This window comes from Triturus cristatus, chromosome 2_2 (assembly GCF_964204655.1).
Source record: "Triturus cristatus chromosome 2_2, aTriCri1.1, whole genome shotgun sequence".
NCBI classification, from domain to species: domain Eukaryota; kingdom Metazoa; phylum Chordata; class Amphibia; order Caudata; family Salamandridae; genus Triturus; species Triturus cristatus.
Window position 1 is genome coordinate 45,823,918 of NC_140582.1, and position 14,873 is coordinate 45,838,790.

The following is a 14,873-nucleotide window of genomic DNA, read 5'->3' on the forward strand; positions in this document are numbered from 1 at the left end:
GTGAAGCTATTTTCTGTGCTATATTTGTAATTGTCGCCGTGTCTGAGTTGTGTATATTGTAGGCGTTTCATCTATGGGAGGCCCCATTCTATTTTAGGTTGCTCAAAAGTATTCACACTCAGTCAATTAGTCAGTCAAGAATGCTTTATTCGGCAACTTAATGTCATAAAAGAACACAGTACATTCAAAATTACATTCATTTTATAAAAAGAAGCCTGTCATAATATTAACTTGGTGGCCAGCTCATAAAAATCCAGACATAAAAAGGAAACTTTGTAAACAGGGTTCAGTGTGCAAATATGCAAGCAGAATTAAAGTGCATATAAACTTTGCTAAGCATACAGTACATATTTTATGTAAAGGGCAGAATTCAGTCAAATAAATTCGTATTAAAAGTAACACATATTCGCCCTCACGATTAAGGAATTTAGAATACGGAAGAACAGAATATATTAAAACATAAGACTACAAACACATAATTTTTTAACATCCATATAGAGTACAAAGGCCTATACAACCTACAAATAAAAACATTTGATAAAATACTGAATACGATAGAAACATTTCTGGAACTCAGAGGTTCTTAAAAATTTGAGCACATTTGAGCCTCCTAATAAAAACATAATAGACACCATATAATCAAGTTAAAATCAAGTTAAAAGGATCATTTTTTTCCTACGCCTAATGGCCCTAATTAGGAAGCTAACATCTGAAGATACAATAGGGCTGGCCTAACTTGTGGAAAATTGCAGTTTCTCAGCAGCGGTAAGACAAATTTCTTACGTAGGGGGGCATAATAATCACAGAAGAAGACAAACAGATAGGAGCCAATGTACCATCTGCAGACGGAATCTTGTTAAAATAAAACGATGGAAAGGTTTACCAACACTTAATAAGTAGGGTTGGACTTGGTTGTTCAAATATAATGTAGCGTACCGTCTTACAGATGGTTTTTGAAGCTCCTCTTCTTCCCTCAAAACCCTGACGCTTAGACAAAAACTGTAGTCTTATGTTTTTAATAGCAGCTTTGTCCATGGGTTTGGGGCTTAAAAATAAGTCAGGACGACCCGACCAGGCTGTCAAGTCCTTTAGGTATCTGAACCATGGGATATGTTTGGCTCTATCTAGTGCCAAACAATCAGTGATTATTATTTGATTTAAGTTAGTAGTAGGACTTGCCCAGATTCTCATCCATCTCATCAAAGGAGCCACTGCAATCTGATGTGTAATGTATCCCATACCTAGTTCCTCGTGTGTTATGTAGGAGGCGGTAGAAAAAGGAACTGCCAAAACCTTACATAAAAATGTATTTTCCTCCTGTTGAATGCCCCTCGCCCCTATGTATCCCCAAATGTCACTGCCATAAGTGGCCATTGGGACACATTTTTCTTTATAAATTTTCATCAGGGCCGCAATAGATTTAACCCCCACTTTGTTTGCAAAATTTAATGTGGCCCCTGTCGTTCTTGCAAGAATATTCTTTTTTTGCACAATTTGTGGGCACCATGACACATTTTCCTCAAGGAATACTCCTGAGTAAGGGAATGTTGGAACCTTTGTTAGCTCTATTCCCTTACAATATATTTTTTTCTTTTTTTGGGACTTTTCAGGGCCAATGGACATGGTGTGTGATTTTTTTAAAATTTATGGATAAATCTAGGGAATCCATAAAAACTATAAAAGCATTTAAAAGAGATTGGAGACGCATTGCTGTTCTTGCTAAAATAACAGTATCGTCTGCATATAATAATGCAGGAATCATATTGTTGTCAAATCTAGGGATATCTCTACAGTTAGCTATTAAGGAGTCTCCCAATTTATTTATATATAGTTTGAATAAGAGAGGGGCCAAAATGCAGCCTTGGCATACCCCTCTTTTCACAACCCAGGTCGATGTTAGATCCCCATTACGATTATACCTAGCAGCTGCAGAATTGTTTTTATGAATAGCATATAAAAAGTCCACCAGCTCTGGTTCGAGGCCCATATCCCTCAGGATCGACCACAACTTTGATCTGTTTACGCAGTCAAACGCTTGCATTAAATCCATAAATGCTAAATGGATTGTCCCTTCTTTTGCGATAGTATATTTGCTTGTCACAAGATGTAGATTTAAGCATTGGTCCAGGGTCCCTTTGCCGGGTCTAAAGCCATATTGCAGGTCAGAGATGGCGTTTCGATCATCCAGCCATGTCGTTTTACGATTTAATATGACTTTTACCATAATTTTAGCTGCGGAATCTAAAAGTGAAATTGGCCTATAGCATATAGGATCATCCCTAGCACCCTTTTTAAAAATGGGAACTACAACTGCTTGCCCCCAAGACATTGGATAGCCCTGTAAACACCCAGCAATAAAAACATTAGGTAAGATGCTTGCCCATACATTTGGGTCAGCTTTATATAAATCAGCCGGTACCCCGTCGGGGCCTGGGGCCTTGCCTCCGGCTGTAGTTACAATAGCATCATAAACCTCTTCTACCTTAAAAGAGAGTGGTATGTTGTTTTGTGCACCCTCCCTTTGCTCCTCTATTACCGTCAGGTTTACATCGCTAAAGATGTTTCCAAAATGCGATACCCAGTTATCTGCCAGGACAAGACAGTCAATGTTTGAATTTGGAGTTTCAGCAAGGGAGGGGCTATTCACTACTGACCAAAAGTTTGCACTGTCTTTCAAAATACTTGCTTGTTGTAAGGTGTCCCAGGCTTGTTCCCTTAACTCCTTCTTCCTATTTTCAAGTGCTATCTTATAAGTTTTCCTTTTAAGTCTAATTTCTATTTTATCTCTTGGAGACTTTTTTAGGGCCAATATAAGCTCTGTGGGCCCGATTCACAGAACAAACTTAAGACTAAATCCTAAACTTAGTACCATTCTGGTATTCACAGAATGCACCTAGTACTTCTGCTATTCACAGAATGAACTTACTACTTTTGCTATTCACAGAATGAACTTAGTACTTTTGCTATTCACAGAATGGATTTACGACTACTAAACTTACGTCCGCACTCGGGCCGGAAATTCCGGCCCGGAGGCGGAGCTTCCAGCCCGGAGGCGGAGCTTCCGGCCCGGAGGTGGGGATTCCGGCCGATTTAGCTATGGCCGAAATCTCCACCTCTGGGCCGGAAGCTCTGCCTCCGGCCCAGAAGCCCCGCCTCCGGGCCGGAAGCTCCGCCTCCAGGCCGGAATTTCCGGCCCGAGTGCGGACGTAAGTTTAGGAGTCGTAAATCCATTCTGTGAATAGCAAAAGTACTAAGTTCATTCTGTGAATAGCAAAAGTAGTAAGTTCATTCTGTGAATACCAGAAGTACTAGGTGCATTCTGTGAATACCAGAATGGTACTAAGTTTAGGATTTAGTCTTAAGTTTGTTCTGTGAATCGGGCCCTGTGTGTTTAACTGAGCATGTCCCATTAAATCATTTTACAGCCTTCGGAGATCTAGACCCACCAGTAGTTGTAAGATCTGATTGGATCTGTTTTGTTAATTTCTCAAAGGCTTTTATGGTGGTACTATCCTGCATAACAGGGTCTAGGCAAAGCTCAATTTCAGGGGCACAAACTGTATATAGGTTATTTAAAAACATTTTTGGGATTGTCCTTGTCCATTTTAGCCTACAAGCCTGATCTTCAATACTAATGTTAGTGTTTGTCAGGCAGGAAGCTGATTCTCCCACTTTGGTAGTAGGAAATAGTATATTAACCACAAGCGGGTTATGGTCACTTAAACCTGACCACGTAACCAGTAGATCCTCAGTAAAAGGGACTAAAGGCGCAGATATTAGAATGTCATAATTTCCTATGTGAGTGGTTACTGGGGACACATTATCCAATTGAGAGAGACAGCATAAATTTTGGTTTGCTAAAATGTTCTCAAGAAAATTTCCTGCAGATGTATGCTCAAAATGATAAAAAGGTAGGTTTAAGCTCCCCTGATCCTTATTTGGGAAACAGTTAGAAAGACATTGGTGAATATTAAAATCCCCAAAAATTATTATTTCAAAATAAACTGAATTGCCCTCCTCATAATGTTCCAAAAAATCTTTCAAGTCTTGCAGATGTTCCAACTCATGTCCTCTAGTGAAGGAATTGTAGAAATTTAACACTAACACCATAGGGCGATCCTTAAAAGACATTTCCACTGCCAAAATATTCTGAGAATTACAGTTAACCAAACTTGTCTTACAGGAAATTTGAGTGAAAACATTAGCAATAGCCCTCCTTGCGCTCTGCCCATACTTGACGGAATAGCACATTTATGAAAAGAAGTAAAACTGTCTAAATAAAAACAGTAATTTGCATCCCAAGTTTTCTGAAGGGCAACAATAAGATATAGAGCTAAAAAAAATTCCCAACATAAATTGCCTCTTTTAGCCCTTGTGCCTGCTATGTTCCATGAGAGCACATTCCCATACTTAGCCCCCGTAATATTTTGTGGCTGGGTTACTTCTAAGGCTACAGTTGGTTTTGTATAAAAAGCCTCTGGTATTGCTGTTAGTGCATTTAAAGACCTATTAATTTGGGAGAAACCCTGTTCAAATGTATCATCTTGCTCTAGTCAGTCGTCTTCTTCCAAATTTTAACAATCTGCCAGAGTTATGTAGGCAGCTCATTTCCAAACTTACTTTTGATCATCGAGATCCTTGACTTTCGTGATATTTGCCATTGTCCTTGCATGAAACCACCACGCTGTCTTGGTGGGTAAAAGTATTGTAGTGAGACTGCATTTATTTGAGTGTTTAAATTGCTCTGGGATGCACTATCTATTAGCATCTTCGCTTTCTCTGAATTCTTAAAATTGACGACTATAGAATCTCCTGTACTAATATTGTTAGTTTGATGGCCTATCCACCCCACTCTTGTGGCCATTATAATATTAGATGATAAATACTGGCCATGTATAACGTTTTTTGTACACCAGTAGGTCACTTTATGAATTAAATCCTGAGTGGTTTCCCTAGTTTTTTGGGAAAGGAGGGGGACCTCTAGTAAGACTGCTACTAGTGGGGCAGATGCGGGCAGTAAGTCAAGAATACTTTGGTTCGCGACTTTAGATGGACAATGAGTAGGCTGACTACACATGGGTAGGGATAACCTATGTGAAGCCTGAAGTCCTTTGGCCTGGACTGTCTCAACAAGCTTAGGTACGGATTCTGCAACTTCAGGTGTATTTAACTGACTTAGACCACTTATAGCACCATTACTCCCTGGGTTAGTCGGGAAACTTGAACTTTGGGGCAGTGGGACAAGCTCAGTGTGGATTTGAGGATTATTTTGCATTTCATTTCCACCCCCAGCCCCTACTGGATTTGACACAATTGACTCATTGTTACGATTGGACAATAGATTTTGAACCAAAACCTCAATTTTTTCTACTTTTAGTATTATTGGCGCTAATAGAGTCTTCGTCATATGTTCCAATTTTAAAAATAAAGAATCCAATAACTGCCCCTGGCCTAGATCTGTTTGTAAAGATGACTGAGTCTGCGTTTTCAGGTGGGGTGATTTCCTTATGAACTTGTTAGGAGCAGTTTGTTTTCTTTTTGATGGTGGTAAGTCTGGGGCTGCTTCAGTGCCTTCTAATGTTTTTTCGGTTTGGTTTTTAGGGAGCATATCTGGCTCACTGAGAATGAGTGCCTCGCTAGGTGGTACACCAGATGATGGTACTGCAGGGCATTCTGAGGGGCCCATATTTTCAACAGAGTCCCTTTGTGCTCTCTCTTCACTGGTGTTTTGACTTTGGAGGCATTTATTGGCCTCAATTGATAGTCTCTGCTCAGTCAAGGCTATTTCTTTCGTAATAGCTTGGGCTGCTTTTGTCAATAAAGAATCAATTTTACTAGTCCTACATCCGCCCTGCGCACCCCCTTGTGTAGCGCAGTGTTTTCCTTTTGCCCATATCGAAGTAGATCACGTGGAGCCCCCTATCTCAGTCCAAGTCCTACTATGGGGGGGTTAAAAATGTTTATGAATTCAGGGGGGCGAAATAAACAAAAAAAGGTTGTTTAACCCCTTCAGCACGGCACGGATTACCGCGCTGTGTTGAAGGGTTCGTGCGCGGGCGGGGCCATGACGGAGCGGTTCCGTCATGCGCACAGCGCAACCGATGCACATGACGGAACCGCTCCGTCATGCGCATCGAAAGGGTTTAAAGTTACCTTGCTATATTTGACTGACTGACATGCTTGGGTACGAATGTTCAACAACCAGGGTTTCTGGCCCAGCCCGGCCTCCTCCGGTCACTGACGGGCACAGACGGCCCGCCCGCGTGCGTCCCGCACTGCGGGAGGGTCGCTGTGCTATTATCGTGCCCCCGGCGCAGTGACGCAGTGCCGCGGATGCCGGTTGCCAAGCTCTCTGGGAGAGGTGGTCTTGTTGCGTCTCGTTGGGCTGTTCAAGTCACGACCAGAAAATCTGGGATTCTGCCGTTTGCCTCACGGCAGCAGCGGAGGCTGCAGAGGCAAAGGGCCCGGTCACAGCAAGTTAGCTTCCTCAGTGTCCAGCGCTGCGGGAGGGCCGCTGTGCTTTTATTGCGCCCCCCGGCGTGTTGACGCAGTGACGTGGATGCAGGTTGCCAAGCCCTCTGGGAGATATGGTCTCGTTGTGTCTCGTTGGGCCGTTCACCTCACGGCCAGAAAATCGGGGATTCTGCCGTTTGCCTCACGGCAGCAGCAATGGCTGCAGAAACAAAGGGCCCGGTCACAGCAAGTTAACTTCCCAAAGCGCCCTGCGCTGCGGGAGGGCCGCTGTGCTGTTATCACGCCCACCGGCGCGGTGACGTGGATGCCGGTTGCCAAGCCCTCTGGGAGATATGGTCTTGTTGTGTCTCGTTGGGTCGTTCACCTCACGGCTGGAAAATCGGGTATTCTGCCGTTTGCCTCACGGCAGCAGCGGAGGCTGCAGAAACGGCCCGGTCACAGCAAGTTAGCTTCCCAAAGCGTCCCGGGCTGCGGGAGGGCCGCTGTGCTGTTATCGCGCCCCCCTGGCGCGGTGATGCAGTGACGCGGATGCCGGTTGCCAAGCCCTCTGGGAGATGTGGTCTCATTGTGTCTGGTTGGTCACCTCACGGCCGGAAAATCGGGGATTCTGCAAGGCTGCCCGGGGGGGGGGGGTTGCGCAGCAGCCCCCCCTAAACGGCGGCCGCCTTAGTGCCACAGGAAGGCACTGGAGGCACCAGTATAGTCCCTGGGCCACGGCCAGGGAGGATGTCCGGCAAAAGGCAACTTCTGGCGGAGGGGGGAGGGGGCAGGGGTATTTATGCTGTCCCCACCCCTTCCTCGGCCTCTTGTCCCTCTCGTCTCGCCTTGATTGCATCTTGTCGTCGGTCATGTCTCGTCGCGTTCCTGGGCCCAGTATGGCGCTCATTGTTCGGTGAGTTGGGCCTCTGGGGCCCGGTTGTCACTGATGCTGTGGCTCCTGTATCAGCGCTGCTAGGGCTTATTGGAGCCATGTAGCAGAGTTGCCTTGTGCCTGTCGGGCAAGTCTTAACCCCATCCCAGTGTGAGGCAGTTGCTCGGCCTTCAGTCTGGCTCAATGTTTTTGAGCGAGATAGGGGAAGAGGGGAGCGGCGGAGCAGGGGGCCGCACGTTTGGTATATGGCTGGTTTTGGTGTGACCTTTATTTAGCTCGGAAGGGGGAGCACTCAGGGCAAGAGAACAGGAAGGGCCTCAGTGTTTTCTGTGCGGTTGCACTGCTGTGGATTCACGGCCGTCGGGTTGTGGGGTTATTGGCCTGATTGCAGGATGTGCCCCAGTGTAGATGGTCTAAGCGAGACTCTAGCCCCCCGTGGCAGGGGGTGGGGGAGAGCGACGTGTGCATTTGTGAATTATTTGTTGTTGTTCCTGGTAAGGTGTTGCGGGTCAGCAGGGGCCAGGGCCCGCGGCTGGGTGCTGGCACCGCTTTCTGGCGGGGCACATGGGGGGGGGTGAGAGTGGGGCGAGAGTGATATTGGGCAGTGTGGTTGTGCTCTTTTTTCCTTAGATCCTCATGGGTTCCCCGCGGCTCTTCGCCAGACGGTGGCGGCTTGGGAGTTCCAAGCTGTGCTAATGGGCAGTCGGACATGATCCTAGGAAAGGATGAACGGAATGTGCGTCGGCACCGGGGCTCCGGCTCGTGCAGGCCTGAGGTCGTGGGGGGGCACTGGCTGCTTGCTCCTCCTCCCCCTTCTTTCAAGGCGCTTCTTTGGAGACCGCATGCCCGCGGGAAATGTTGTGGCAGAGAGTGTCGCGGGGCTCCCTCCTCTGTTTAGTCAGGCATCCCCATATCAGACTGGTTTGGCTCCTCCTCCCTCCCTTCACGTTTGGCATTCCTCTGGGCCCCTTGGTGCCCGGCACCATCGGGAGCAACCATTAAGTTTGTCAACAGGGTCCCGCTGCATTTGGTGAAGTGGTGTCCACAGTCGGCGTTGTGGCGGGAAAAAGTTAGAGCCACGTGCTTTGTGCCCGGGATGGGGCGACCTTCCAGGGATCATCTGCTTGCCTTTGCGATGCTATCCGCCCAACTCCATTGTATCCGGAAGCCCTAATTTTGGTGCAACCAAATCTTTTCGGAGTGCTGGCACCCGGGGTGTGTCTGGTTGTGGTGGGGGGGCTGCCTCAGCCCTGGATGCTCCCCTGCGCGCCCCAGAGCCCGGACCTGCAGGCCCCTTCACAGATGGCCGCAGTTATCTCCGGGGATGGGCCGCCCCCCTGTAGATGTACGTTTTGAGTAAGCAAGTGCACTTATCTCACCGGACTTTATTGACTATCGGTAACGATCAAAAAGGCCTCATAGCCTCTACGTGCCATGCACGATTCAGGTTCTCGTCCCCCCAGCGTTATTTGCTCGACCGCGTGATTCTTTAAAAGCCCGCAAGGGCAGTGCTTTAGTACGGGAACTACGGTGAGGTGGGGAGGATGTGGTCCGTCGGCTACGCTGTGAACTCCAGTGGGGCAATCGGTTAGCGCGCGGAACTTTGTCAGCAGTACTTGCTTTCAGCCAAGCCGAGGTTGTAGTTCGGACCTCACCTGGAGCAGCCGATTGGTTTGGCCGACTTTGGTGCTGGAAACCTGAGTTCGAGCCTCGAAGTCGTGTCAACATCCCGTGATGCTGGGCAAATCTCTTAATCTTCACGCGCCTGCATGTGGCCTTTGCCCCGGGGGGCTCATGTAAGCGCACCTTTACCTTCGGCTCGAGTTCACGCTATATAACATGCAATCTATATATTTATTAGACAACTTCGACTTGTGGGGCTAGGTTCATGAGTGTTACCCGGGACTAGGCCCTACCTGCAGTCCAGTCATCGGTGCGCACACTTGCCCCCCCTCCCCCACCCACGGTGTCTCGGCGGGTATGTCATAGCGGGCCTAGAGCAGAAGGGGTAGTCTTCAAGGGTGTAAAGGTTGTGACTATTCTGATCTGTTGGCGTTTTGTATGTACAGCGTGAAGCTCTGCCCCTTTGCCACAGCATTGCCGTTTCACCGCGAGAGTGTGTGAGTTCCACAGCATTTGAGTCATTCAACGCACAGCAGGCATGATGCGCAGCGGAGCGTGTTTGCTGCTGTTATGTAGTAACTTAATTTTGTGTTGGGTGCTCGTACAACGCACTATCGATCAAGGAAGCGGCGGGGCTTGCCAAATTTATGTAGTAAAGGAAGATTTGCGTTGTGCCACGACTGTCTACCGCTCATTCGATCATTGGAGGGGCACGATGTTACGCGATCGGCTCGGGGGAATCTGCAAGGCTTGTTAGTGTTGCTCTTTGGGCCCTTTGCGCTTGCTGAGGATCGTGATTAAGCGTCAGTCAGGCAACCTCGCACGCAGCCGGCTCCTCTCGAATTTGCACGTTCATGGTTCATCTTGAAAGTTAAGCAGGGTCTGGCCTGGTTAGTACTTGGATGGGAGGCCCAAAAGGGGACACCAGGATGCTGCAGCCTTTGCAACGAGTTCAGTGCCTATTTTGCGGGCAAAATAGTTTCCTAAGGCAGGAAGCGCTATGTTACTGGGGGGGGGTCACCCCTAAAATTGCGACTTTTGCAATTTTGCTATTTTGGAAACAGATATTTTATATGTATTAAAGGGACGCATTTTCTTGTGTATGGTCAAAGGCAGTTAGGGAAGGTGGCTAACGCTGGTGTGCGGCGGGACAGGGCTTATCACACTCGCCTGGCTTCCCCCCCACCCCCACTGAATGGACATAGTGGGGGACGCAATAGCATAGATGTACAATTTGTGGGCATGATTGACGTGTCGCCTCCGTGGCAATTGCATTGTAATGCGATGCGTCAATACTGTTGGTGGGCTTCTAGGCTTATCACTTATCTTCCGAGACTATGTACAAGGGTAGGGTGCGCAGGCCAGCGCTACAGTACGGCTGTGGTTAATGATACGACAGCAGTCCATTTTTAAACAGGATTGGCGCTGCATTGTTTTAAAACTACAATCGAAAGTCTAGGCATCCCTGGTCATCTTTTCACCTTCACCCCACGTTTTGGTATTAATGAAAATAACTTTTGCTTTGACTGCACTAGGTTAAGTATAATAGTCGTTTCCCGGGGTTCACCGGAGGTACTGGTGGGTACGTTTTAACCAACATTGTTCCCGCGTTGAAATGCACAGGAGGCAGGGTTCTCAACTGCTTATTATACAAGCGCACATTTCTGTGCCTGCAGCATGTGGTCCGAGGCTCGGCTCAAATCGCAAAACGTTGATCCTGGGCAAATCCCTTCTCCCCTGGGTCTACAACATTTGACCTTGTCCTTGGAAGGTAACGGGTAAGCAGAATGGGGTATTATTGAACAGGACCATGCCTTTCAAATGTCGTGCCTTTGAGGGGCCATGGCCTTTTCCATCCCCTCTTGGTCCCTGACTAGGGGAGGGGGGGGAGTGATTTGCGATTACGTGGATCTTGTGCTCCACATACAGGCGTTGGGCCACTTTTGTCACTATGTAGCACAATCAGGATAGGAGCATTACATTGTCGTAAGTCGGTAGTGCGACCGTTGGTGTTAGTTGCTCTCACAGGTTGAGAAGATTAAAAAGAGACTTGTAGTTGGTTTGCCCCAATTTGTTAAGAGACTGTGCTCTTTGCTAGCACATGCGCCACCTGTCCAGAATAGTTGCATTTTCAGATACTACTACACCAAAGCCATTTTGGGGCTGGTCGCCTGGTTGATGTCCTGTGCTCGAGAGGGGCAGATTCAGGCCTCCCGACCTGGGTAGGGGAGGGCTGTGCTCTCTTTAGGTGCAGCTGCTGCTTGGGGGGCCTTTGGGGCGCAGCTTGACGATGGCACCATGGGTCAGTGAGTGGCTTGCTCAGTATGAGGTGATGCTGGCACGAGCCAGTTCCCCCCTCAGCGCAAGGTGTGCATATCGCGCAAGGCTTGTAGTTTGCATGCGCCCATCTCCTGTACTTACAGTGCCAGGCTGATCAGACTGACTGTGTATATTTGTGATACTCTGCTCCATCTGAGCTACGCCAGTCTCATACCATACCAGGCACTTTGACTCCAAAGTATTGTATATATGTTACTGTCTCACACATGCACACTCCAAGCTCGGGAATATCTCACAAGAGCAGCCTTAAACATTGGTCTTCTTAGAGTTTCTTGTTGGTCAAATGGGCGTAATTACTGATATCGGTATGTTTCCCTCATCATCATTGTTTGATTGCTAGCAAGGAAGTGTCATTCATAGTCTTTTAAATGTCATTCATAGTGCACTGAAATGGTGGAAATGTCACACAGAGCAGTTTAAACCTTGGCAGCCATGGTTGGGGCGGCTAGCTCTCGGTTGGCTATGCAAGAATGCTATAATTGTGGATTATTTATCTTATGCAACTAAGAAGCATTGACAAAGCCAACAGATGGGCTTGTTGTAGGTGTATTGCTCCTGTTGTTGTAAATACAGGGAGGCAATGACATAGCGGCTAACTACCAGGCAATATTCAGCACATTGCCTTAGCAAGCTGGGTAGCCCTGCAGATTAGTTGGGTCTGATTAAGCCACACATATACCTCCTACATTCTGGCCCAAGCTGAGACATTTACATAAGTTGTATCACAGCAGCACCAGTTTCTTACACTCAGGCCCATTGGCACTACGGTGATGCATTATCAATTTGCACAGATTTAAGGCCCTCATCAGCCACACATACCTCCTCCAGTCTGACTCCACTAAAACCATTCAGCTTTGGCTCTACTCTGGTCTGGCTGATACAGTAAAGCCTCTAACTTGTTTAATCTCATTGGACACATGAAGTCACGTTATTGGCCAGGTAGGCGATTGGTTTGGTTGGTTTTACTTAAAGGGTCAGTATGTGGGCAAGCAAAATCAACAGTAGAAAACTCAACACCAGGGGTTCACACGCAGTGGATGGCCCTTGGCTAGGTGCACTGGTAAACCTTTTACCTTAGACAGTACTTATTTAGTGGTTATTCAGGTACTAAGCAGGAATACCTTTTGCAGTATTTACATGCCGGGAAGTACGTAGTGAGGAAGTAATATTTCCCCTAGTTGCGCAACATGTATATACATTTGCATTGGGTGCTTGTGTAAAAGCGTCCTTGGGTCCAACGAGTGTCAGGCAAATGGGGACAACATGTACAAGAGATAAACATTAGTAGTTACTCAACACGGTGTGTTAGAAGGGATGTTGCCTAATTTGAACTCAAACTGGCCTTATACGCATGATGGAGACAATTAGTGACATGCCTGTCCGGACCGGTTATTAATTTTATTAAACACACCAAGTACTGCGAAGTAGTGACATTTGAACTCCTATCAATGGTACTTCCAGGACACATCTCCTTCAGTACACACACCGCCAGGCAGGGCTGCTCTCCCCTGGAGCAAAGGGAAGCTAAACACCATAGACGGCATAACGCCAATGTTGGCAAGGTTAGCTAAGCTTGCGGCCAGGCAGTGGGCTTGTCCAACTAATGTGGTAATGTTTAGGGTTGCAAGCATGCACCAAGAGATGGATCCTCGAGACCTTCCAGGACACACAAAAAGAACTGCCCTATAGATAGGGAGCCAGGCATTTGCGGAAGCCGCCAGCTAACTTGTGGGTTGCGGGGCAATAAGCTGAGGGGAACATGGGGTCAGAGCATAATTTGGCTACAGATTGAAGAAGTATTGTTTGGGCGTTCTGACTGCTCAAGAAGGGACAAGTATTCGTTCATGTTGTTCTTCCTCTTACACGGCAGATACATGAGGACACCCATGCTTATTATCACATATCCCATGGCAGGATAGTCACCAAAAGGGGGGAATGACCTTTGACATGCCTTTCCAGGACAGGGATAGCCACTCACACTAACTGGAGCCTCTCGGGAGGATATATGTTGGCAACACAGACTGGGGTGTGCTGGGCCCAAACCCCTCACCTAAGTGACGGGGGGGGGCATCAGGCTGTCGGGTGTCTTTGAGGGACGGGCAAGGGCATGAAAGGGCTGTAGTGCATTACACAGCATTTGCAGGGATGCAGAAGGTCCCAGAGGATCCACCATAGGGACTACAGCAAAACATGTGACAGAGTTTGGTAGTCCGACACCATTACTGGTGTAAGTATCAAGGGTCACAGGTGGATAGCGGGGACCGGACATCTGTGACTAGTCGAACGTTCAGCGAGCAGGGTAGGCTGCGTATGGTCACTTGACATAAGGGTGCAGTGTCTAATAACGGGCACCAGACACTTATTCCCTCAAACCTGTTGTGACACCATTACTGGTAGGCCTGGTAAGCCTGGTAAGCTCACTTAGTAGCCCGTCCTTGAGTTCGACGAAACAGGTACCATTGATGTGAGTAACGGTAACGGGTAACTTCTCCCGCCCGCCAGCACTGGCTGGCAGCTATGCAGGTTGTGGAAGTGACCTTCCAACGGGAGCGATTTGGTCCATATGATTGGGGGAAACTCCTGGGAAACATATTTGGGCTACAAAGTAGCAGGAGAACTATTGGCATTCCCAGTATTCAACATAGAGAGGTGTTTATGCTTTGGTTCCCCCCTGGGTCACGCTGTCCTGTCTGCTCCCTGGTATGCTAGCAGAAGTTTGGGGGGGCAATGCTTCACATAGGGTGGTGACTGTCGGAAGGTGATGGTCATACTCCGACTAGTGCTAGACTCAGATAACTGAGGAAAGAGGAAGTACAGCGGGCTTGTCAACTCTTAACTCCACTCGCATTGGCACTTCCTGGCAGGAGTGGCTTGGCATAGGTTTTGTTCTTTAGCCAGGCAAAGGTATCATTGGACCATCGTCGATGTTTTAGGCAGGTCAATTCAGTCTAAAATCCATGGGGAGTTTAGAAAGGAGGGGGGCACCTGTGCTGATGGGGCATGCTGGCCTCTGGTCCTGTATTGGTTAAGAATTGTTTTGGCTGGACCTGGGAGAAGCCCGGCAATAGGAGGTTTTGGCTTCATCAGGCATGGTATCCACAGGGTGCCTGGAGGGAGTTGGGGTGCACCTCTCTAGTTTAGGCATGGATCTTCTCCTACTGGACTTAGGGGAAGCTTTGGGCTGCAGCAGGTTGTAAGTAATAGGTCTATCTTGGTGGGGGACCCTGGTAGTGACGGTGGCCACTCCCAAGGCTGTGGAGGAGTTACAGGGCGATCCAGAGTCTGCAGATACCAAGGGGTACTTCAGGCAGGCACAGCGTGGTGCTAAGCCAGGATACCCAGGGATGTCTAGCGTTGTCCCCTGGAAGAACTACGGCACCCCGTTAGTCCTACGGGCGGTTGTGGGTCTGAGCAACCAGGGGCTGCCATAATACGCTCCGCCCACCTCTTCGGAGGGGGGCGTGAGTAAACAAGTGGACTGGTGGTCCACGAATGGGAGGGGGTGGCACCTCCCAAGATTTGGTATGCACCAATTGGCGACTGCCACGGTGTAATTTGGGCGTAT